The following is a 26,786-nucleotide window of genomic DNA, read 5'->3' as shown; positions in this document are numbered from 1 at the left end:
CTGCTAACAACAACTGAATCTGCTCCAGATGCTGGATGGGGCTCCCATCCGATTTCTTGAACCCTCTCTGTTTCCACTGAGCGCCATGCACATGGCAGACGTTGTGGGCATAGGCGCTGTCCGTGTGTACGGTTGCATCCTGTCCCTCCGCTAGGGAGCACGCTGCTGTCAGCGCCTTTAATTCAGCTAGTTGCGCTGAACATGGTTGTGTGCATGGCTCGCTCATAATTGTCACAAACGTTTTGGGACCTGTCATCTGTACTACGCTAAACCCTGCATGTGTCTTGTTGTCATAGTTATGGCTAGAGCCGTCCACAAAGTAGGTGATTCCCTGTCCCAATGGCTCGCTCTGCAGGTCTTCCCTCAGCTTGGAGAAGGCGATTGAATCAGCCACGCAGTCATGTGGCTCGCCCTCATATTCAAGCGGGATGAGATCCGCCGGGTTTCCTGCTGTGTCACATGCCTTTATAGTGACATCTGGGCAGAGTGACAGATTGTAATACCTCAATTGCCTCTGAGGCGTCACACAGAATTTTCCTTGTTCCACCAACTGTGCTATTGCGTGACTGGTGTGTATCACCACTGGCCATCCCATGGTGATGTTAGAGGCTTTGAAGTAAGCCGAATATACGGCTTCAAGACCCTGGAAGCATGGTGGGTAGCCCTGGGCCACCGCATCCAGCTTTGAGCTGTAGTAGGCAATTGCTTGTTTGCCGCGTCCATGGCACTGTGTTTGTGCCATGATTGCGGTCATGTATGCGTCTTTTCCTGCTTCCTTCCTGACCGACACGTACAGATAGAAGGGTCTCCTGTAATCCGGCAGTGCAAGTGCCGGTGCTTGCTGTAATTCTCCTTTGATGCGTTCAAACGCCTCGTTTCCGTCCACTGTCCATGTGAGACGATTCCTCAGGTGGCTGGTTCCAGCCTGCACGATCATGGCCCGTAGTGGGGCTATCTTTTGTTCATAGCACTCCACCCAGTCGCTGCTGAAACCTATGAGTCCAATGAATGACATCATTTGCTTCACCGTGTTTGGCTTCGGTGCCTTGGTAATTGCCTCAATGTGTTCCGGGGCGATGCCCTTGTGCCCATGTGAGATCCGGCGACCTAAGTAGATCACCTGGGGCTGTGCAAATTGTAGCTTTTTCCTTGATGCTTTGTACCCCCCTTCGGCCAGAATGGTCAGCACGTGGACTGTATCCCTTTCACACGTCTCCTGGTCCGGTGAGCATACCAAGACATCGTCAACATACTGCAGAATCGTGCTCCGGCATGCGATGTGCTTTAAGTCCTCCTTGAGGGCTTGGTTGAAGATGTGCGGTGAGTGCTTAAACCCTTGTGGGAGCCTTGTATACTGGAACGTCTTGCCCTGATACTTGAATGCAAAAAATTCCCTACTTGCGGGGGCCACCCGTATTGTGAAAAATGCTTGAACCAGATCAATGGCGGAGAACGTTGTTGCACTTGCCGGGATGTTGGTCATTAGTACGTTAGCATGTGGGACGTCCGCCGGATAGTCCTCAATGCGCTCATTGACGGGTCTGAGGTCCTGGACCATTCTCCATCGCACTCCATCCGCCTTCAGCACGGGAAATATGGGTGTGTTGCACCTCGCACTTGGGACTTCCTCTAGGACTCCTGCTCCCAGGAGGTCTTCAATTGTCCCTCTTATCCCTTCAGCTGCTTCTGCTGAAATGGGGTACTGTGGCTGGACAGGCAGCGTCGCTCCTGGTTTCAGTCTGAACTCCACAGGGCTTGCTGACTTGACCAGTCCTATGTCACCATCTCCTTGTGACCATACCACAGGCGGCACTTTTCTCAATATTCTCTCCGCCCGTTCGGCGTCTGTTTCTGTCGCCTCTTGCAGCATCATCATCTTCCAGGGGGTCGGTCCCGGCCTCCCTGTCTTCTTGTCCGTCTCGTCATCTAAGTAGTACTTCTTATATTCCTCCCACTCTGGGTCGGACTTGTTGATGGGCACATGGTTCTCCTTATCCCAGCATCGATATCCTGCTCCTCCCAGCAGGCCATACATGCAGTATGGGTTGCCATAGGGGCACCCCTTGACGTAGGGTATGTCATGAACCTCCTCCGGGGCCGTCTGTCCGCCCTGTTGGCCTTCTGCCCTCTTCTTGGGGCACCATGACAGATGTCGCATGTACGTGCTCCATTCCGCGTCTTCTTTGCTGAACGGTACATGTCTCGCTTTGTCCCAGCAGCGGCGCCCCGCTCCTGGGAATAGACGGTAGAGGCAGAATTGATTCCCATATGGACATCCTTTAGCATAGGGTATCTCCTCTTTCTCCTGCGGTTCTGTGTCCATGATTTCGATTATCTGTGGGACTCCCCACACGGTGACCGGGTTGTCCAATTTTATCCTGAACATTGGCTCTCCTCCTCTACTGACAGCCGTTTGGAGTCGATCATTTCCTGTGTCCTTCCACTTGATGCACAGGGCCTTGAGCATCACTGGGCCCATCTCTCTTGCTCTGTGACCTCTGGCCACTCTTAGAGTAATGTGTGGCATTGTTCCAGGCATGTCGAAGATCAAGCCTAGATCCCATCCTTCCGCAAATTTCACCTCAGCGGCCACTCCTTCCTTGGCCACCACCAGTGCGTGTATGTCGAGTGGGATGCGTCCCCACTTACTCATGTCCCTATTCCATCTTTCCTCCCTTTCCTTGCTTGGCGTTTGGTCGAATTTTATCGTACAATGAAAAGGGCATCTTGGCGTCCTCAGTCGAGCATGAAGGCTGTTTATTTGAAAAGCATACTCGTTGTAGACCACTCGCTCTATATTTGGCTCCAATCGTCCAATCCAGTAGACCTGGTGAGTTTCAGCTTGAGATGGGGCACTTATCCTTAGGGCCATTTGGGTTGCCAGCCCTGTTATCTGTACTCCTGTTGGGGAACACTCAATTTGGAGTCTTAGGTTGCACAGCGCGTCCCGTCCCAATAGGTTGACGGGCGTGTGTTCTGCTATTAAGACTGGTATCCTGATTTCCTTGTCTTCTATTTGGATTGATACTGGAGCCGTCATTGGAATTAGCTGCGTTTTTCCCGAAAAACCCACTGTCTTCATAAACTTTCCTGAAGATCTGGGGAGGTGTTGGGCATCTTTTGGGTGAAGACAAGTATATGTTGCCCCTGTATCCACTAAACATTTGACTTCCATGCCCTCGATTAGAACCTGCAGCATTGGTTCTGCGTCAGCCCCCCTGGTCAGGGCGGGGAACTGACCCTCCCCTGGGTTTTCTGGGCCTCGTCAATTCCAGTTTCCCCCGTAAGGGGAGACTGGGCCAGAGGGTGTCTGCATTTGCTGTGGGGCTCTCCCTTGTTGGGGAGCATAATTCCCTCCTTGCCCTTGTCCTTGATTTGCCTGTCCTCCTTGGTTGTTCTGGCCTCCGGTCTTTGTCGGGCAGTCCCTGGAGATGTGTCCCGTTCCTCCACACACCCAACATTGAATGCTGTTTCCTTGACTCTGCTGGCCTTGGTATTGTCCTCTTCCATAGCCTCCTCTGCCTTGTCCTCCTCTTCCCTGGCGGAATCCTCCTCTGCCTCTTGGCTGGTACCATTGTTGTCTCTGTTGCTGTTGTTGTGGGGGTCCATATGGCGCCTGTTGCCATGTTTGCATCATGGGCTGCATGGGTTGCGGCTGCATCATTACTGGTTGTTGCACTATAGGTTGTTGCATTACTGGTTGCTGTACTACCGGTGGTTGTGGCTGTGTGGTAGGAGCTGTAGCAGGCATTACCGGAGCTTGGGTAGCTGCCTTCTTTGCCCCCTTTGCCTCCTGGAGCTGCACATGGGTCAGCTTCCTTATAGCCTCCTTCTCCTGTTGCTCCTCCTTGTCTGTACAGAGTTACATGGTGCACCACTGCCAGTCTGAATTCTTCTTTTGGCATGGCTGCCAGGCGCCAGTCGCTTTCCAGCTGCGTCCTGACTTCTTTTGGCAGTGCGTCCATAACCGCTCTTCTGAACTGCATGGTGAGGGGACCTGAGTCTTCTGGTCTTTGTTCCATCCTTATCGTCCATTCCTGCGCTGCCCTTTCCACGAAGGCTGCGGGATTATCACTGTCTTTTAGTTTCTCTATCCAGACGGCTGAGGGGCTGTAGTGGTTGGGGTAAGCTGCCCTTAGGGCCTTCCACACGTTGTTCCGGACGCTATCGAAACACAGGGCGTCTCTGCTGGCATCCATCAACCGCCCTAGGTTTTCTCTCTCCAGTACAGCCTCTGTGTCAGCCTTTCCCAATATCAGGCCGAGCAGATATTTTATATCTCCTACGGCCAGGTTTCGGCCTTGAGTCTCTGATTCTAGCCGACTTATCCATCTGCCCGCTCCCTCATGCAGGACAGGAAGTCGTGAAATGAGGCCATTCACATCTGAGTGGGTCCACGGCTGGTAGTGGGCCGTTTGGTTTTTTGTTATTAATGGTGCCATCACAACCGTTTCTTCCCCATCCGATTCCTCTGGGATGGCTTCTTTTCTTTCTTTTTCTTTCCGTGCCCTCTCTCTTTCTTTCTTTCCCTCCTTTTCCAGTTTTTCCAGCTCCTTCTTGTTTTCCTTTAGGCCTTTCTTGACTCCCCCTTCAATCTCGTTGAGTCCCTTTCGCACTCCTTTTCTGATCTCGTCCAGGCCTTTCTCCACTCCTTTCTTCACCCTGCTGATTCCAAACAGTCCCGTGGCGAGCACACTGGGTGGGATCATCATTGGGAGTATTCCGGCCCGCTCTCTACATGCCTCTGTTTGTCGCTGGTGGGCCTTCACACCCCTTTCTCCTTTAAACGATTTTCCGCAGCCGAGACACACTGTGGGGTCCGCTTTTTTCGGGGCCTGTGGCAGTTCTCTCTGAACTTGCTCTGCGAGGAACTGTTCTACGACACTCAGTCCTACCTCCTCGTCTTCCGCTGACTCATAGTCCTCTCCTGAGCCAACCTGGCTGTCCGCCATTGTGGTTGGACCGCAGGTCAGTTCGAAGGTTAGTCGGCGGGTCCCCCTTTTGTCGGAGGACTTTCGTCTGGGTTCTTGACGGCTTTCCCTTTCCCTACTCTCCTGTTTTCTTCGCAGTTCCTCGCTCTTCTTCATCTCTTCTTCTCTGAGCTTTCCTTCTCTTTCTTCTTGCGCTACCATGGCCTCCATTCTTTTCAGGACTTCTGCCATTTCTCTTTTCAGGCTCTCGCCGCAGTTCCTGCAAGCCCTTTTATACCTGACATGCTCTGGCGTACTCCCTGGGCCTGTCCCTCTGTCTCCCCTCTTCTCCATCTCTGTCATTTCCTCCATAATCTCCTCGGCCAGGTTTTCCTCCTCTGATCCGATCCTTCTAGCGGCTTTCAACTCTTTCAGACCTTCTTCCACTCTCTTCATTTTTTCCTCATACCATTCTTCAATCCTTTGTTCCTCTCTTCTTTTGTTTCGGCACCTTTCCTCCGCTTGCCTAACGGCCTCTTCCACTTTCTTCCAGCATATCTGGGTGTACTCCTCGAGCTTCCGCCATGAATCTCTGCACCCCTCCTTCACTGGTTCCTTGTCTATCTGTGACCTCACCCAGGCCAGGGTTTTCAGGGCCTCTCTATTTCGGGCTTCTCCCTCTTCCTCCCCTGTGGCCTTCATCCACTTTCTCATGACTGTCTCCAGGTGGTCCCACAGATCCCCATACCATTGTCTCTGTTTCTTTTCTCCCTCCTCAGGGGCTTGTTCCTTCCTTTGGCCTGGAAGGCGTAGGGGTTCGCTTCCTCCAGCTTCTGGGTCACCTGCACACGTCTTCTGGCTCTCCCAACAGAGCTCTTGGGGGCTGGTCACTGGAGATTCATTTGTTTCCCAATGACCTTTTGTGCTTGTGTGGAAGTCACTCACCACCTGCTCCTCCAATTCTCTTGCAGCCTCTTCTTCTTCAGCCCACTCCTTTCCTCCACCCGGCTCTGTCCTTCCCAGAAGGTGTTCTGGGAGCGTCTCCCTGGTGGGCGATGATGGTGGCGATGACTGTGCGGACGCCGGTTGAGATGTTGATAGTCTTGGCTGGGGGTTGGCCTGTTCCCACCTTATTTTCTTTACTTCTTTCAGCACCTCCGAGCAGGTCCCTTCCAGTGTGATTCCCTTCACCATTAGTGGGGCCTGCACTGCCAGGTGCACCGTTGGGGCCTGCGATCCGTACACCGGTGCTTGTATTGCCAGGGCCCGTGGGTCCCTCTCTTCCAGGCGCCGGATTATTTCCCGCACGTTGTCCTCTTCTCGCGGTACCTCCGGGTACAGCTTGTCCTTTTCCCTGTATGGGGGAGGACGCGGCTCCTCCATGGGCGGAGCTCCTGGCTCTGCTGCTTGGGTCAGGGTGTCCAGCTCTCTCGTTGTGGGCTGTAATTGGGGGCACTTCTCTGTGGTGGGCGTTGTAGGTGGCGTGTCATTCTGGTCCGCCCTCTGCCTTCTCTTTCTCTCAGATATCTTAGCGAAGGCCTCCAGAGTATTCAATTCCTTCTCTCTTTTTTCCTGCCTCCGTGTGCCTTTGTCATAGCCCTTGTAGTTCATGATTTTTTCCCTCATTTGAGCAATTATTGTCGGGTTGAGTGACCCTTCTTTTGGCCATGCTGTGTGGTCTCCTTTGTATCTTAGGAACCATTTGTGGTTGATACTCTTTACGTCTTTCTCAGCAATGGCATTCTCCTTCACTACTTCCTCCAGAGGTGTCATTACTCTGGTTGCCATTTTTCTCTTAGAGGTCGTTGTCTTCGGTGAAATGGAGATCTTTGCCGTAGTCTAGTTCGTCTATGTCCTCCCGGTCAGTGCAGAACATGCGAGAGTCCCTTTCGTATTGTCTTTTCCTCTCCCTCTTGTACCTGTTCTGGTCTTTTTCTTCCCAGTCCAGTCGTAGGTCGCTCACTAAGTACAGTATAGAGTTCTGCACGTCGCCCCACTCCTTGAAGACAGTATTCAGTTTGCCTCTCCTTTCTTCAAATGCTTTTCCTCTATCGTTCACTGCGCTCACGCTCCACCCGTTACTCCCGTGCTCGGAGATTCTTATTGTCCACTTCTCTTTTATCTTCAGGTCACCTGATGTAGCTTCTCCTTTACTTCCGGCTGCTTGGGGCTGTGGTTCCTCCTGCTTCCTCACTGGCAGGCCATTAGGGGTTAGTTCCCTCAACAAAGAAAGCGATGCTTTTAGGTCTATGTCGTCTCGATATTTGCACCTATACGGGAATTTGCACTCAAAGGGGACTTTACCCACGTATCCTACGTATTCTTGGCCTTCTCCGTCTCTGACGCTTGTCTCCCAGTCGTGTTCGTCGTATTCAACGATATCTATGGCCCAGAGCACGTTCTGCTGTCCCTGTTCCATATACTTCTTAGAATCCTTTCTGTCCTTCTCCAAGGAGCTCTTGAGTCTCTGCCAGTCTGATGTGTCACTTTCCTTTTAGATGTCAGCGTCTTCGGTGACGGGGTGGACTTTACTGCCCCAGATAGACTTGAAGTAGTCCCTTTCAAACTCCCTGTCCTCTTCTTCCCTCCGACTGCGCTTGAGGGAGTCCCCTCTGTCCTGCCTCTCTCTCTCCCTCCCTCTGGCACCTGTTCTGGTCCTTCTCTTCCCAGTCCAGTCGGAGGTCGCTTACCGTATATAATATAGTGTCCCTTCCCACACAGCAGTAGACTCCTAGGCGGATCCGCCTTCAAGTCGGCAAACCCGCGTGACTGTCGCATTCGTTTTGGTGCCGCACAGAGGATCAGCTCCGCCTTCAGGCGGCCCCGTAAATTCTACTGTCAAACAGCGGATCCTGAGTGGACCCATGTCGGATCCGCGGACGCGCCTATACTGTAACGGTTGAACATGACTGTACACCAAGAGCCAAGAAGAGTCATACTAGTGGATATTTTCTTTGCTGGGACACGGTTGCGCTGAACCCTCTCGAGTAAGTGATATTTATTAATATATTGCGACATTCACAATAGCTAAACATTGGCCTTTGTGGTTTTATAATCATCATGTTTATTGATTGTAATGACGTTGTTTGATGTCAGGACTAACGTTAACGTTAGTGCAACCAGAGACGTTTGTCATTTTGTGTAACAGTTTGTGCAAAGTTAACGTTATTGTTAGCTGTGATGCTCATATGAGTCTGTAGCCTATCTGATTTAAAATGGGATAGCAATTTCGGCAGAATATGTTATGGTAGTGTGATTTAAAAAACACACATTGTTATTTAACATTAGTCTGGTCTTGTCTGTTTTAATGAGCACTGTTGTCCATATAGTGCTACTATGCTAGCGGCATATAGCTGCTAGCTAGCATGCTGCTAGGCGCAATTGCATAAGTTATTGCTAATGTCTATTAGTGCTATACATATATTGAAATCACGTTTGCGATGCAAACCTTGATTAAGGTGATACTGGCACTGGTATTTCAGTCAATGAAGTCAGCGAAGCACTCGTCTGCTATGATAGCTACCTACAACTTTAGCATGTTGACTCACTGATAATGGTTTAGCCCTAGCCTCTAGCTAGCTGTGCATTAAAGGAGAATTCCGGTGTGATATTGACCTAAAGTGTATTGAAACATGATACCGAGTGTGAACGTATGTCTCATAGCCCATCTCGACTTGTCCCCTGCACTCCAAAATCTGGCGCTAGTTAGCCGATGCTACCAACAACTTTTTCAGTAGTGGTGCTTCGGCATCGGGCTAGCCATGCAAATAAATCACTGTTTTACACCCATTTACGAGGCTCAATGTATCTCCACACTTCATTGGTAGACTTCCTAGGGCCCTGACATTTAAAACGAGACATTGAGAACTTTGAAAAAGCACTGGTAGTTTACTTACAAGACGATTTATACAGACAGTATCTTCACGAAGTTTAACGTTTGCAGCCATCTTGAATTTAGTCACGATAAGTCGAGCAACGAGTAAGAATGAACAGGTATGATAAGGGATCAGATTCCAAAAATAATTCAGTGGAAATGCATGGATTCCAGTTTCTTCCAGTAGCAGCAACTGGAATCCATGCATTTCCACTGAATTATTTTTGGAATCTGATCCCTTATCATAGCTGTTCATTCTTACTCTTTGCTCGACTTATCGTGACTAAATTCAAGATGGCTGCAAACGCTAAACTTCGTGAAGATACTGTCTGTATAAATCGTCTTGTAAGTAAACTACCAGTGCTTTTTCAAAGTTCTCAATGTCTCGTTTTAAATGTCAAGGCCCTCGGAAGTCTACCAATGAAGTGTGGAGATACATTGAGCCTCGTAAATGGGTGTAAAACAGTGATTTATTTGCATGGCTAGCCCGATGCCGAAGCACCACTATTGAAAAAGATGTTGGTAGCATCGGCTAACTAGCGCCAGATTTTGGAGTGCAGGGGACAAGCCGAGATGGGCTATGAGACATACGTTCACACTCGGTATCATGTTTCGATACACTTTAGGTCAATATCACACCGGAATTCTCCTTTAACGTTTGCATTTTGCCAAGTTTGGAATCATAACATTACGTAACTTTAGTTTCTATCTGCCATCTTTGTAATGAAAGCCTCGGCATTTTAATCACTGTTTAAGTCGGTTCAGACAACTATTGGCATCTGTTTGTGATTTATTATGCTAACGTAACTTAACTGTATGGAACGTGGTCCCCATCTTCTATTTTGTTTGTTCTGCAGCGTCAACTTTTATCGGCTGGATTCTAGCATCTAACGTTACGATTGCCTCTGTTGGGTTTGCTTGATCAAGTAAGATACTTTCTGGGTTGTTAAAATGTAATGTGAACACATTCCCGTAGCATTCCAAAATAGACCAGAGATGCTTGTACTATATGTATATTTGGAAATTTTGGGATCGCAATAACCATAATGATATCGTTATGTAACAGCCATCGTTTCGGGGACTCTGATGACAGTGAAGAGCCAGAAAATGGTGACTTTGCATCTCTGAGGTACCTTCCAACTCGCCTGGTATATCAGTTGAAGCCTCAAGCCCAAGCCTATTGCACTGGCAAAGTAAGTAATACTCTCTTAACATTGAAATAACTAAATCATAATATTAATATTAGAGATATGGTTAACATTCTTAGTGCTACAGACATTCCCCTCTCTTTGTATCTATTCCTCCAGCTCCACCATGTCGCCGAGTGCCAGGCAGCCGAGTCACTACCCCTCAACCTGGAGAAAACTGTTAAGGTAAAGACTGATCTCTGAAATAATATTGAATACAGTGGCCCCATCTATATTAACATTATTATATTTGTCAGTTAAAACATCTGCATTCATGCAATATTGCCTGAAAAGTTCATTCATTATTATCAGATTGTATTGAAACACATTGATTTCAATGTCAATCCATTCATGGAGTTGATATAGATGGTGCATACCAAAATATTGAAACATACAAATTCATGTCCAGCATGACCAGAGATTTGATTTTGTTTGCCATTGTTTGGCCCTGTAGCTCTCAGCCTACCATGGTTAACAGATCACAACCATTTATCTCCCTTAGCACCTCACCATGGGGCAGGACTGCAACACTCTTCACCACCTCAACTCCCTGCACCTGCATTTAACATACGGAGAGTTACTCAAGGTAGGGACTGATCTCTGAAATATTAGTGAATAGAAAGGCCCCATGTGTATTATCAGTCATGGTTAACAGATAACTACCATTTAATACAATTTTGTTCCCCCTCTCGCACACCACCCACCTCACTATGGGCCAGGAACGGCAGTCCCTCCTCAACTCCCTCCACCCCCACACCAGCCCTCAACGTGCAGCGAACAAAGGAGCTTTGTAAGTCATGTTTCTTTTTTAATTTAATCTCCTTAATACCTATCTCGTATATTGTATTGTGTAGGCATACTTGGCTTTGGATGCTACATACAGTACCATAAACATAAACATATCTGTCTGTTTGATTACAGGTGCTGTGAGGAAAAACATGGTGACACGGTCTGCCACGGACACTGAGGTCACCAAACACGCAATCAGGTGTTTCAACCGGCGGTGGATCAGGCAACGAGGAGATGTGTTCCGCCTCCATCCACACAAATGGAGTAATAGGAGAAATAAGCATTAAACAATCTTTTTATTGAACTTCTTGTCATTCACCAGTTATTCATTTTCTGATATTTTAGCTGTGGATAGCGCAGTATTTCATTGAAGTTGTAGCCTATTAGATAAAATATTTCATGTCTGCACTGACCTAGGCCTATAAAGCACTAAATTAGGTTTTGACCACAAAATGAATGTAAAGTAGCCTGGGCAATGTAGGCTACTTAACAAAAACAGAATAGCTTATAACCTGTAACTTTCCATAAATGTCCATTTTATATTTCCATTGAGTAGTGATCACGTTTGTACAGTAAATTGATGTCTTGACTTAAACCTTTTCTGTTAGGTTTATTGACAGTATTGTTAAGTTAAAAATACGAGGCAATGCAGATTAATCGTAGGCCTATATTGCTGTAGTAGCCTAGTGATAGTTTTACTTTTATCCTATAGTTGCCCGGACCCGGGCCAGATGAGCCTTTGAGTCCGTTGCGGGTCCGCGGCGGATGTATGTATCAATTTGCGGATCCCAAACGGACCCGCCGCGGAGGTAAGGTTTTAATCGCGGATGCGGAGTGGATGCAGTGCGGAGCCACGGCGGGTCCGCGATTCGCCTTCGTAGCGGATCCGTTCCTGAGAGCATCTGGACTCCGATACGGGTCCGTTTCGCGGGTCCGTTCCGGAAGGCGTCATACCTCCGCGGCGGATCCGCCGCGGAGTCCTTTTGCTGTGTGGGTTACCTCTCCCCAATCTTCAAGGACAGTATTTAGTTCAGCCCTTCCTCCTTCGAGCACTTCTCCTTTATCGTTTGTGGCGTTCACGTTCCACCCCCTATTTCCGCTTTCAGCGATCTTTATTGTCCACGTCTCTTTTATTTCTGAGCCGCCGGATGTGGCTCCCTCTTCGCTCCCGGCCGCTTGGGGCTGTGCCCCCTCTGGTTCTTTCTGCGGCAGGGTAAACGGGGTCAGCTCATGCACCAGGGGAAGTGCTGCTTCTTCGTCTATTTCGTCCCGATTTCTGCACCTGAAAGGAAATCTGCACCCAAAGGGGAACCGCCCCACGTACCCCACTTGTTCCTGACCCTCTCGGTCTCGGATGCTTATTTCCCAATCGTGTTCACCGTACTCAGTGATATCTATGGTCCAGATCACGTTTTGTTGTTGACGTTTCATTCACTTTCAACGTCTCTCCTGGACCTGCCTAATAGGCTTCTGAGCTTTGTTAATCCGATGTATCGCTATCGTCGCTCCTTGTGTCCATGGGGGTTCCTAACTCTAACGGGTAAGCTCTCCCTATCAGATATTCTATTTTCTCTAGTAGCTCTGTATAATTATGGCACCGATATGCTCCGTTCACGAGACCCTCTCGGTTCCTTGTGAATATGCACCACTTATTATCCTGTAGTTGAATGAAAGTGATATGCCACTTACTTTCTAAGTTCATTCGCTATTTGTGGGCGTTACCCTGTTTATTCTCCCTAGTCCCTGCTTTTACTTCAATATTATAACTATCCTTCCTATTTCGCCAATGTTATTGTATCAGTGGGGGCTTTGAGTTCTTATCTTTTCTTTTCAATAATACTTCTTCACTCAAGATTACCTTTTAACCTTTTATTTTGTTTTTACAAAGTACATTTATTGGCTTTATTTTCTCTTTATTTTATTGAAGCAGGTACAACACTTTCAATTTAAGCAAAGTTAGCGGATTACAAGTTTTTTGCTAAGCCGTTACTGTGGAGTTTATTCAGTTCAAGCAGTTGTTATAGAGGCCCTGCAGTAGTACCTCCCCTCTCACTAGCTTTCTATCTATAATCTCTGTTCGTCCTTCTCCTTCTCGCAGCTGGGGAATCCCTCTCAAACTTGCGCTTCCTTCCCTCAGGTGGGGCAAAGAGCTGGTCAACCACTGGCCTTGTGTTCACCCCTACAAACTTTCCTACCTGTTCTATTACTGTCTGCAGTGCCAATGGTGCTACGCTGGTGCCTAGTCTTGAGTGGGTTCCTCCGTATTTGTCAAGGTGGTCAACATGAACTGAATATTTATCCCTAGTGCTCCCTCCCTTGTTCCAGAACACTGACACTGATAAAGACTCTCTCATAAAATCGGCCAGCCTACCTCTATCTCGGCCAACTATCTCTTTTAGCACCTGTTCTATATCCCGCACTGGCTGGGGCTCAGTCGGGCCGTGAACCTCCTCCTGCTGGGGCACAGTTGGACTGTAGCTTGAGTTAGACCGGGGGTTGGTTGGGCTATAGCTTGTAGAGGGCGGTGAGCTATATCGGGGGATGGCTGGGCTGTTAACTATACGGAATGGACTACGAATTAGCTGGTGGGACACGGTGTTGCCTGGATAGGGAGTTGGAGCTCTCACTAGACCCCCTTGACCTGACTCCTGGCGCCCCTCTTCCTCTGACCCTAGGCTGCTGTAACCTGTTTCTGGTGGGGCACTTACTTCCCCTGGTCCAATGTCTGCCTCTTCCTCTCTCACGCTACTGTTTGGAGTGAACTCTTCTGGGGAGTCTGTGTCCGGTTCTTCTTCACCTGAATCATCAGAGATTTCAAAGCGGTAGAGGACTTTTCCTAGGGTCTCTGGCCTGTGGTCCCTCACAATTCTAAGCTTGGGCACCGTTGCTCTAACAGGGGGCTCGGGGGGGCATCTGCATAAACCTCCAACAACTGTAACAATTTCCTTATGTTCAGACTATGGTTGCTGTGCAACCTTCTTATGAATATTGCAGCCGCAACTTCTATTATGTGAGTTTGACGTCCGTCTGTCAGCGTGACGATCCTCCTTCCCTCGCCGAACTCTTCTACCTCAAATTTGTATGCGCGCTTGTCTCGCATCTATTGTGGGCCCATGCCCAGGCAGCAAAAGAAAACACAACGGCGCACACTCAGTTTTTACAGAAACAACAGCAGACTATAATAAAATATATTTTGTTCATCACCCTTTGCTTCGGACAGTTTCACACATTTAACTCACAGCTAATATTGCAGTTTACCTATTAACCTGTTCTTTTCTCTTAACTACACATTTTTTTAGGGCAGCCCGTGCTCCCTTCACACAAAATATTATTTTAGTTTTCTCCTTGAAAACTAGATTTCCTCCTTGGAAATTAAGACACTGTTTTTAGCTTTCTCCTTGAAAACTAGATTTCCTCCTTGGAAATGATTACATGGCCATTTAACTCAGTTTTCTCCTTGAAAACTTATTTTTAACCGGTTCTCAAAATCACAAAAACACTTTTTAAAACCAACAGAACAACCCAATCTCTGTCTTGTGTCTCCACTATCCTTTTGAGGATTCAGGTTAGCACCCCTTCCCAGCCTACCCACCGACTCCCACAGTACAGCTCTCCCTAATAATAAGCAAAAGTGCTTACCTTTTTTGGGCCCGGAGAGCTGCACTGGAGAAGTCTGCTTCACCCGGGACGGAACTGCTTCCCTTGTTGAATCCTTTCAAATCTCGGTAGGAACCTCCAGATCTGTCGTGGAAATCATCCACTTCCCAAAACCTCCAATCCAACTAGCACTCTGATGTCAAAGACCCGAAGGAGAACACCAAGACGAGAGAAGCTGAAGACTGTTGATCCTTTATTCACCGTATTGCAGTGATAATACAATCCGAACCGCGTCAGGACTGGACCGTCAGGCAATAGAGTGATGAGTGGCAGCTGCTACCCCGATGAGATCTGATCTGAATGTGCCTGAGCTCTCTCTTTTATGCTCTCGGGGGCCTGAGAGGCGTTCCTATCCCCAGGAACGTCACCAGGCCTCTTTTAGCCAATCAGGACGTTTTGGGACTTGAGATATTGGTGGAAACTCCCTCTCATATAAACATTAAAAAATGTGTGTTGCTAGGCAGAATACATGTGTCCAGGTTCTATGTGTAATCTGTTGCCAGGCAGGGTACGTTTTGATTTGGTTCTATGTGTCACTTCAACTTTGGTTTCACTTCCTCTCTCTGGAAGTCCCTGCCTCTCCTTTTCTGCTAGCCCCTTCTATTTATGCCCTTCTGGTAAGCACCTTTCTCTCCCAGGCCCTGTCTTGTTTACTTCCACTCTTAGCCTTTGACCGTCCAGTCTCATGACTTCCAGTAAATGTTGCATAACAGCTGCACAAACAATGTTCTCATAGTAAATGGAAGGTCTCCTTAATAAACCAGTACACACACAAGTATTATTATTATCATGTCTAGATAAAATCACCACACCCCCCAAATGTTCGCTCTCGTATCCCAGGATGCCCTGCGCGGGAGAACGCTAGCACTGTCTTTTGCGCCGACGTTACAATACCTTTTGGCAAACCGCCTACACTGGGTAAACTTGAAAGCAGAGCTTACCATTGTGTGTGCATGCATGGCAAGCTGTTTTAACATTTAAATGTATTATTTGTAGGAGCAATGAGATATTGATAGTAAATTGAATATAACAGTTCAATTTCATGTTCAAATTTGTCTTATCAATAAAAAAAAAGCAATTCATGCTTTAGACCATTTTAATTTAAAACATTTTAATAACAAAGTACCTGTTCAGGCACAGTTTCAGCACCGGTACCGTTTTAAAAGTATCGATTTAGCACCGGTATCCCAGATGTTCCCAGATGGACATGCAGAGCAATGCAAAGCATCCATCTGGCGGAGTCAGGTTAGTTACTCATGGGCTCTCTCTGAATGTTTAACACTCTGTAAAGCGCCATGAGACATGTGTAATGTTTTGGCACGCTATAAGTTAAATTAAATTGATATTGACATTTTCTAACTGTTCCGTTCTGCTTTCTGGGTCACTGTTAATTCTTTCTCTCCTTTTTGTCATGGTACTGTTTCTTTTTCTTTGCTCCTCCACTGACAGTTTTTGTCTAGCCATGTCTGCCTAGATACTGATAAAAACAATACTTTTTATGAAAGTTATTATTTGGCATTTGGGTATATTAAGATGTTTTAAGTCAATCAGCATGCATACTTAGATCATATTATCATGTTATGTAGTTGTTGTACATTACTTGAGTATTTGGGAGCACTTTTCCACTCCGTAAGCTTACATGTCAACACCGTCAGACAAAATATCTGACAGAGTTGACGTCTGACGGAGTTGACAAAACAACATGTTTTTTAACTTAATCATGTGTAGTAAATGGTAGCCATTTTGATTTTCCTCAGTTGCCAGCTGCCACTAAACTAAACCAAAATACCAACTTTTATTTCAAACTTCTTGATTGAATTTATCCCTACTTTGAAGACGGTGTTGACAAAAAGCTGTGACCACAGGGATTTCAACTTGTTTGCTGAATATTTATTTTTTTAAAAACACTTAAGGAGACCATGTGTTGGACTGCTGCATCCATCAGTCAAAGGGGGTCCTCAGAGTTAAAGCTGACCAAAATATGCCTGATTTATTTCAAATATGAAAACTATCTGATGGAGTTGACATGAATTGAGGACAGATTATGAAAGGCTGTTGTTAATGTATAAAATAATGCAATGTTCATTTTAAGTATTTTGTGATATTTTATTAAGCCATCCAATTAACCTCATATTCATATTTGTGCATTTTGTGCATTTTAAAACACTATTTTTGCAGTTTCATACTGTGACCTCTATGGAGGACGAGTTCATTTGCATGGGCTTTCATAGTACAGTGCCGATATTTTATGAAATTACTATGAAATAATATAAATATAGACAAAACTAAGAGTCTAAACATACACGAGTCTTTTATATCCAACTTTTAAAGCCTTTTTAAATGAAATAATTTATTGTTTTGTCCCTTATCTCTAGAATCAGTGAGCTAATTTAGATAAACTTATGGTGTGGGTGCTTGCGTTTCTTAAGGAATCTGCCATCTTGGTTTGTATAGAAATGAATATTAAGTGACACATACACATAAGAGGTTGGACATACGTGACAGTTGGTAATTTGTGACATTCCTATATCTTAGACAAATGCAAAGGCGTTCAAGCTGGGCTGATGGCTTATCTAAAATTGGTGTTTGCTTTTTGTATCTTTGGTGCAATCATTTGCAAGAAATTATCAAATTGCTGCCTGGGCAACTAATGAGGGCAACAGACAACTAACAACTTTGTTAGCAAAACCAACGCTAGTTAGCTAAATTCCATTCAATGTCAATGGAGCAATGGTACTGTAGCTAACAGTTTACTAGAAAAAACAATGTTTTTAACAAGCTCAGTACAAATAGATGTTAGTTGTTTTTTTAAGCATTTAAAGCTGCAGTTGGCAAGTCTGACAGATTGAGGGGACTTAGCCAAAATTTTGAAGGTTAACAACTCTCATGCCCCTCCCCCTCTCGTCGAGTTTGTTCTTGTCAGTGTGCATCAGACCAGGGTGTCAAGAGCGTGCAGATTAGCTTCGGCATGTTAGCATACGCCATTTTCAAATATGGCGCTGCATGGAGCATTTGGAACCAGCCCTATGCACGAAAATCCATGTTGGGCATGAACTCTCATGCGCGTACATGTTGGTGGGCGGGTACCTATCCGGTGGCTACAGCCAAGCGTTATTCAGTGCGTATTTCTTGAGGAGCCTATGAGAAGACGTGCATATTATGGTTGTTTATCCATCATATGACAAATAAAGAAAATTGTATTGATCTTGTTTCGTTGTTGTTTGTCCCGAACAAACATAGCCTAAACATGATTAAAGACAATAAATTACACAACAGCGGCATAAAGACCTTGTCTCGTTACACCATGGGTCTCCAACACGTTGCTCTCAACCTATAGCCGTCCCCTTTGGAGCTTGCCAGAGGCTGAAGCACTAGGCTACTACATTTAAACACAATTATTGCCGCGAGGCATAATGCCCATCATGCCTACGAATTTAATAAAAAGTAAACCATGCATAATTAAAAAAAAAAAAAAAATCAATTTAGGCTACTTCGCTATGCAATAAGGTTTCCATTAGAGCACAGCGCACGTTCAATGAATGAAGGAAAGGCCTTGTCTCGCAATAAACAGCTGGAAATTCCAACACTTTTTCAACTACATGAAACTTTACAGTGATCATCAAATACCCTCTAGATTTAAATGCCCATCAGTCTCAACATTTAACTATATAATAAAAATCAAAAAGTAAATTAAATCCCATACCAAAACCGAAAATCGTCTGCGTTCGATAGCCTGGTATGCCGCTCCAAACAAAACGCATGTCTCACAATAACGTACATGTAAGAAATAAAGGTCTGCCTCGAATAAGCCTACCTCAAATAAATACCTGTGCTTTGCAGCCTAAGTAAATAGCAGACCCCAGACATAATTTAGGATTTACGGAAAGTATGCAATCATACGATGTTGGACACCTGGCGACGCTCTGGCCGTCTACTGTGCCTCTGACACCGCTGCCTCATTTGGATGGTAACTCCACAGGTGAACGCGAAGATTGGATGTCGTGGATGCGTAAGTAAACTGTTTTTTGCTGAGTCCGCAGACAACATTCTCTTTAACTGTTACTTTACCATCTGCGGTGTACAACTCAAAGACACCACATTTTAGATGAGTTGGGGACGTAATTGTCCGCTCAGGCTGACCGTTCTGTGCGTTATCTTCAATACCATCTTCAATAATATTCAATATCTTCAATATTATTTTTAAAACAGGGTGGCTATTGAAGGCTCTGGCTCCAGTCATTATTGTGGCTACTGGCTATTATTGGATATTCAGATCTCACACAGCCCTGCTCTGATTGGACCAGAAGAACCGGGAGCTGTGGATTTTTGCAAAACAAATAACAGGCTCTAGGTGGAGGTAGAAGTGTGGGTTTTTTCTAAAACCGGCTGATTTATGTTGTTCTGTCGGAGCATAGTGTCGGTTTCAGTTAATATGATCAAACAAATCTTGCCAACTGCAGCTTTAATTAAGAAAAATGTGACCCTGCAAGGCGAAAACAGTACAACGATATGTATATATTGAGTTAAAATTATATACCAATCAGCTGAGGTCCGTATGAGGCCCATGTTCTGCGACCGACAGCAGTCCTAAAACCCCAAAGTTTGAGTTAGCTATACTAGGCCTACATGATACCGGAAAAGTTACTACGAACACAATGCCACAATAACCTACTAGGAATGTCACTGGGTGCATACGCAGCTCGTAGGAGGCCAATACCGCACAAGGAATCCCGCTGTGAAGGCAGGAGTCAGGTGGACAACAACGTTGTGCAGCTAGGACGTCGGCTTTTAAATTAAACGTTAAAATTGATATAGCCACTTCTGTAAACCAGTGTTTCTCAAAGTGTGGTCCGGGGACCACTGGTGGTCCACAAGCTATCCCAAGTGGTCCGCGAGCAGACGTGATAAAATATAATATAGATGAGTTGTTTGCAATATTGAACCAACTAGTATGTAAATCCAAACAGTTCTGCAACACTGACTTTGTAAGCCATGCCAGTTTAAAATCATATGAATCATCTGATAAGCAAGGTACAAAGACAATAAGCAAGGTGGTTCATTGAGTAGGCCTATTGTGTAATATACTAGTAGGGCTACTCTCTTTTTTTCTTAGCTAGGTGGTCCATGAGGTTTTTTTTATTGGTTAAGTGGTCCTTGGTCTGAAAAGGTTTGAGAAACACTGCTGTAAACTGATTCGCTCACCTCCGAATGCCAAGAGCCACTCGCAATGGCACTACCGGGCTAGACGAGGGGCGTGGACCTTGTCCTGTTACATTTTAGTCGACTAAAAGTCTCGTCATTTTAGTCTAGTTTTAGTCAAAAGAAAACAAAAGGTATCTTAGTCAAGTTTTAGTCAAAACATTTTAGTCTTTTTTTAAAAATAACAAATTATTTCTGATTACCATTTCAGTCAAATAGTGTTTCACACATCTTAATTTTCCAGCAATATTGTGTGTCCACAGGGCTACTCATCTCTTATAATTACTCATTCTGATTTTTTGTCAGTCAGTATATTTAATAGGCTAGGCCTACACAACTTGTCTTTAAGAGGGGAAATTGTATTCACCCCTTGCAAGTGACGTCACGTTTTGTTCGCGCCACAGCAAAATAGCCTAGTGGACGGCAAGAACACGAATCAAATCAATGGGTTGTAATGGGACATATCGCACAGCTAGGAGATTATAGTGAGATTTAACCATAGTAATGCCCTTCCACGACTGTTGGCTTATTGTTTGGAATACAACAACATCCCATGTTCTTGCATAGATATATTTTGGTTTGTTTTCTTTGTGTTTCGGGAGTATTTCAACCACAATTGCATGCTTATCTCCTCAGTGTATGAAGCACAGCAGCGGTTGCTATAGCAACCATAGACTCTGAACAGGACGGCAGATAGCACTTAGGCAAAGTCTTTGGCAAGATCTGAATGTAAACAGATAATGCCGTTCAAGTTTTTTTTAATTTCCTATTTCTTTCAATTCTTTAACTTAAGACATGTAAGAAGTAAGTTTATTCGCTGGGCAACGTACAAACTGATGAGTTACATTAGCCCTAGCACTATGAGCTACGATAAACGTTAGCTAGAATAGCTAGAAGCTAGCTTCTAAGTGTGGCAGCTAGTTATTATTTCATGTTCTGATATGACATTCTTAACGTTTTGACTATGTTACAACTGATAAAAGCAAGACAAATAAAGTAACCAAATCGCTTTGCAATATTTTAGTCCAGAAATACTTATGGGTGTTCATTTACCATAATGTTAATTACAGTAGCCTAACGTAACGTTATCTCTCCTTGCTGTTACCACCAGTTTTAATAACTTTACATTTGCGATCATGACCCATTTCATCTAACAACACCACTGGCATCTTCTTTGACTATCAGACCCCAAACAGCAATACATTGAACTACAAAGATGTTATAGTAATGGTGTTCAGTTCATCATAATCTTTATGACATAATGTAATTTGCCGTCCGTCTCCCATCTTTTTGCCGTCCAGCATGGAGCCGTCACGTGACTTAAGTCACGTGTCTGCAAGGGGTGAATTGGAACAATAACTGAGTCACATAAATATTTGTCCATAAGCCGTTTCATAGGCTACATCACAAAATCGCATGCAAATGGAAACCAAACTTGTGTAGACAAAGACGAACACTTTAACGGGACATTAATTGGGCATGAATCCAGGGCTCGAATTACGTGGGAGCCAGAGGGACCCGAGCTCCCATAGAGTGAGGACTGGCTCCCATGAAAGCAACAAAGTCAAAAACCTGAGGGGGTCTCTCATATCTGAAGGTTGTCTGGCATTGTAATTTAATTAAACAACCGCTAATTATCCATCCCTGTGCGATCTCTTACCATTAAAGACATTAAATTAAAATATAGGCTACTACAGGACGTAGACCTACACTACGCTCTTGAACGCAGCATGACACTTCACCACCACACCACTAGACTATATGAGCAAACCGTATCGATTTGACAGCACTCGCAAATCTAAAGAAGTCACCCTGCTTTGATGTGAGTGTTTTGTCTATTTGCATAGGCGTTCATTGGGCTAGCCTACGTGGTTTGATACGTGCTGAAAAGTCCTGTTTGCTGTTGAACTTGCGCTTCACCTATTCTATGTTGATTGACAAAGCCATAAATTATGGCCCACAATGCAGCCTACAATGATTGTGTTGTCTGATGATCTAGCTATCCTCTGCCATTCAGAGCTCCGGAAAGTTCCCAGCTATTTTGAAACACCTGTTAGCAATCTCTGATGTCGGAATATTCAATGGCTACCCGACAATATCTCAGTGCAAACTCCAAAATTGTTTGTCTATTAATTTTCCACGGTTCAACACATTAGCCTACTAGAACATAGTTTGGCTGGCTTTATTCATTTCTGCCAATTAGTACTTTTTCCCCTGTGTATAAGTTACTACATGCATTATTGTGTTTGACACTGAGGATAGCCTATCTGAGACGGTGGTCTGGTTTAAATGAGTTACGTTGTGAAATTGAGAATGGCACAGACTGAGATGAGATATGGACTATTATAATCAATAATATGTTGAAATTAATTAAAAGTAATACATTTCTATGAAAAATCTATGTTGTGTGCGTGTGTCAAGGTAAAGCCTAGGCCTACCGTGCGCATATACTGTACTGCGCAAAGGCGCCACTTGCGCCTAGGCTATTTAATTGTATCGCCTTGTTAGGCTATGCGCGGGGTGTGATAACTTTTTATGAGATAGAGACCCCCTTAAAGACAAAAAGATAATTTGAGCCCTGCATGAATCATTGCACCGAACGCTACTTGTCAATGAACAGAAACACACACTCAAACTATTGATAAGATGATCTAGGCCTATAAAAAACTGGTCTGTAATATTGGACAAATAAATAGCACTGATTTACCATATCCTGAAAAAAAAAACTTTTCATGCTTTCTTTGCGGCAAACTCAGCAATGAAATCATAGGCCAGCTTGCAGGTAACGTCATTTTCAATTAATAGAAGGGCGAGCCCACATATCTCTCCTGTGACATGGAGGTGTGCAAATAGTTTTAATAGCGTTTTCTACTTCATCACCCGATGCCAGTCACTGATTGCAATTTCAAAGTTCGGGAAGGTTCGTTCAATCTCTAAGTTATAAGTGCAGTAGCCTAACATATCTTAGAATTATATCTCGAAGTAGCCTATAGCCTCAGCTCCTGGAATAGATCAGTGTGTTATGTCCTGGGATTCGGATGTGTATAAAATGTATATATATTTGTAATATTTGAAGCATATTGAAACAATAATAGGCTATTTTATAATAGGTCTACTTGAAATACATTTATTTTCATATACATTTCATCTTATTCTATAAACCGTTCAGATGTATTTGGCTTGAATGAATGCAATGTGTATTTGTTTGTTACAAATAAAACTCCAGCAGTTCATAACTAGCCTATTGTAGCTTATTTTAAAATGAAAACATGGGTAAATCATCATGAATTTATATGATTTGGCTATGAGTTGACTTGACTTGCTTGACCCAAGCTATGACTTGACTTGCTTGATTGTCACAAAAAAATGACTTGGACTTGCTTGTGACTTGCACATGTGTGACTTACTCCCACCTCTGGGGCACAGTAAATATTTGCCATTTTTACTTACACTTAACCTAACTAATTCTTGAAAAAAACATTGTGGGCAACTGTGCTTAAATTGTGGAACGGAACCCGGGTCGCCAGCGTACGGTGCAGGTGCCCCACCCAGTTGCGCCACAGGTGGGGCCGCTGCACATTTTTCTAATGTATCACAATCCTATGGTTGATGAGTAACATTCAAATGAGTTGACAGTGATATTCAAATTTGCAGTGGTCTCTTATTATCAGCAACCGTAGAATGACATCAGAAAACTATACAGTGGTCTCTTAATTTCCAGAGCTATATATCATGTTCCTGACAGTAATACATATATGCAGTACTATATATTTATAAATAAGGAAGATTTAAAGACAAACCAAATGAATCATATAGTATATATAAGTGCTGGTTTTCCAAAAACCTATTAAATAAATAACAAACAGGCAAAAACAGGTGACAAGAAAGGAAAATAAATAACACTGCCTTTTTAGTCCAATTCATTCATCTTTCTGCTAATGGACCCACTTCTCAGTTTCCTTACATTTTTTTCTATTCAGCCTCTATTTGGCCCTTTTGGTCTCATACCCTTTCAACAAGAAACCCTTTCTGCCTTTCAAATCCAAATACGTAATGCCATTCAGTTGCGAACACCAGGTTCATTTGATATTTCATCTCATCTGAAAATAAATAATATGATAGGTTTTTTCTCCATACGCCATGACAATTTGTTTTTTCGTGTTTCTGGTATTGATCAAAAGAAAACAAGATGGACTGATACATGCACACGCAGAGATGAGTGAGAGGTCCACTAGTTTGTCTTTGTGTATAAAAGCCTAACTGTACATTGTGGAACTGACAGTGGAAAGTACTGACAGGATGGTGATCAACTATGTTTTCTTTGAGTGATAGATAGATAGAGAAACAGATAGATTAACTCTATAAACAATACAGATATATTATCATATCATCTTTGTAATGGAAACACAATGTTAAACAACCTCACAAATAATTTAACATGGATTTTGAGTGATTGCACTATAAGCAGTAATTCACAATGTACAATGGTCTTTTACAACATTTAACAGGCTCTTTGCGAAATCGAGGACAGAGGATGTATATGTATGGAAATAGAACACCATCCTATGTACCTTAAGGCAAGGCAAGATTATTTATGTAGTACATTTCATAGACAGGCAATTCAACATGTTTTACTCAATGAAAAGCAAAGAATAGTAATAGCCTAAATTCCCTATTTTTGTTTTACATCTGTCAAACTACAAGGGACTAAATGGTCATGGAGGGGAACTATTCTAAACTATTTCATTTATATAGCACCACAACGTATGAACATATATTCCCAGGAATTTTACAAGGACCAGCTTGAACATGAGTCTTGATAGAACTCAAGGGTGGAGGAGGCTGGATTGTATTTGAGTGAATTCACTGATCTGTCATCACAACTGAATCTCTGTGATTCAAATGCTTGACTTATAAGCTTTAATTAAAAATTGCCAACGATGGTTGTCTTATGGTGGTGGTTGTTTATTGTTTTAAGTGAGTGCATTTTAAATGGCAGTTAGACCACACACTAACCTGTTGGCATGACGGATATGCATGTATTCACACTTGTATGCATCTTGTTCTGACAGAAAAACAATTTCTTTTCACCCCACTTATTCCTCTTTTCAGTCTTCTTCACAAATTATTGCTGCACACAACACCCTACCTCATGCTTGACCTATACAGCTATGATGAAGATGATAAAACTGTCACAGTCGAAGGGTCAACAGTTACAATGGCAGTGGTATATGTGGTATAAAAACAGGAATTTGGGCATATCTATATCATTAATGAAATGATCATTTTAGCTGTATAAATGACTGCAACAATGCCAATAAGTAGGTTATATTTCCCATTGCATTATTGCAGTGGTTCTTATACTGAATAAAGACTTTATTAGTTATTTTCTTTAATACCTGTATACTTCACTGTATTGTTTTTATAGATATAATTGTTTATGTTTGTTTCCTTAGAAATCTGGTGATTCTAAGTCTGTTTGTTCATTTTGCCACTGTAAGCGCTTTAACTTGTTTTCTTGTTCCATTCTCAAAATGGAATTATTAATATGTCCCAAACAGGAGAATTTCATCTGCCAAGATTACCAAATCTTTCAATAAATTCAAACCAACCTCTGAAAGTATTTCACTCACTGCAAAAACTGTTTTTCTTATCTATTGTTATTAATCTTATATTCAGATTAAAAAATAAATCTAGTTGGGGGCCAAGCAGCGAAGGCACCCATTACATTGTGTTTTTACGTTTTCCTATTATTGTTTTTCCGCCATGGAAGTCTATGGCAGCCCATAGAACCGTCTGGTAAAAAGTTGTAAAATTTGGCACACTAATTTGGCACAGTCCCATGATTAAAATTCACTAAGTTTCAAGTCGGCACCTCGAGCACTCTAGCGGCACCAACAGGCCTAAGTTGGACGTGCGTTCACACACGTAACTTTTTACCAGTTTCTAAAAATTCTTTTAAATTAGGTATCGTTGGAATCCTTGGACCAAGCCAAGTTCAACGCACCCTATGACATCATTTTGGAGTCTTTTGACCACAACGGGGGCGCTGTAATCACAGGAAGTAGGCTCATATCTCAGCAATGCTTTCACTTTTATAAACCAAACTTGGTACATGGACTTGGGACCCCATCCTGAGGACACACAATAAATTTGGTGACCTTTGACCACTAGGGGTGCGCTAGAGATACAGGAAATTACCTCATATCTCAGCAACGCCTTTACTTATCGAAACCAAACTTGGTATATGGACTCGGTGACCCCATCCTGAGGACGCACAATACATTTGTGTCCATATTATGTAATAACCATCCAAAATTGATGTCTTTATTGATAAGAACAGCAAAACAATGTGTATTTTAATCAAAATCTATTGTAATCATAGGCAAGGAGTTGAAAGTGTTCAAAGGCTATGGCCTATTTCTTTACGCAAAGGCCAACTGACTGTCATTAAGCTCTGAATGAAGAAATAAAGCAATAGTGCTATTGAGGACGAAACGTGAAAGAAAGCACAGTGAACATTATCTTAAACCTCAACTTTTCCCACATTCGGCATTTCTCATTTTTCCGACAACATATAAGTCCATTCCTCCGAAGCCTAATTAATCCGACCGTTGCATTTTTGACAAGTGTTGGGAATAGGCTTGTTTGTGGGAATAAGTTTGTGCCGGTATGACCACCTTCCCCCTAGTGCGTTCATTTACATTTTGTGAATGAGCCTCTGCTGTGCCTGTTGGTTTCAAGGATCTATATCGCACTGGATTGATTAACCTAGCCTATTGTCGCCGGTGCCACCCTATCAACAATAAAGTGATTCTTGATCAGTGGTTGTTTTGATTGGCGGTGTAGGGGAGAACAGTGGTAGGCCTAGCACTTTTTTATATTACAGGATTCACTATTATAGCACTGTCATGACGCTAACTTACAACTGCAGCCTGGGCCTACGTTACTGTGCTTATTTTAATGACTGCGTCAGCCAGCTCACTCTTAACTTAAGTTGCTAATAGGCCTAAACTGGTTGCTGGTGTGTTGAGAGACCTTTCAATTAATCTTATTTGCATAGTTACTTTAAGCGCAATCCATGTCAAAAGAATCTGCGTGCGTTTAACTGTTGCGTTCATTTATTGGCCATTACCAATTCAGCGATCAATAAACACATGTGGTATCAAA

The 26,786-nt window shown here is 43.9% G+C and overlaps 1 long non-coding RNA gene across 1 annotated transcript; it reads left to right on the top strand.

The window, feature by feature from the left end:
* Nucleotides 1-10,552: 10,552 nt before the first annotated feature.
* Nucleotides 10,553-11,064, top strand: LOC121688468. Its single transcript, XR_006024588.1, has 2 exons — nucleotides 10,553-10,761; nucleotides 10,893-11,064. It is a non-coding gene; the product is annotated as an uncharacterized LOC121688468 (long non-coding RNA).
* Nucleotides 11,065-26,786: the final 15,722 nt, after the last annotated feature.

This window comes from Alosa sapidissima, chromosome 17 (assembly GCF_018492685.1).
Source record: "Alosa sapidissima isolate fAloSap1 chromosome 17, fAloSap1.pri, whole genome shotgun sequence".
Lineage (NCBI taxonomy): Eukaryota > Metazoa > Chordata > Actinopteri > Clupeiformes > Clupeidae > Alosa > Alosa sapidissima.
Note: the sequence above shows the minus strand (reverse complement) of the source record. Positions and strands in the feature narration are given on the sequence as shown.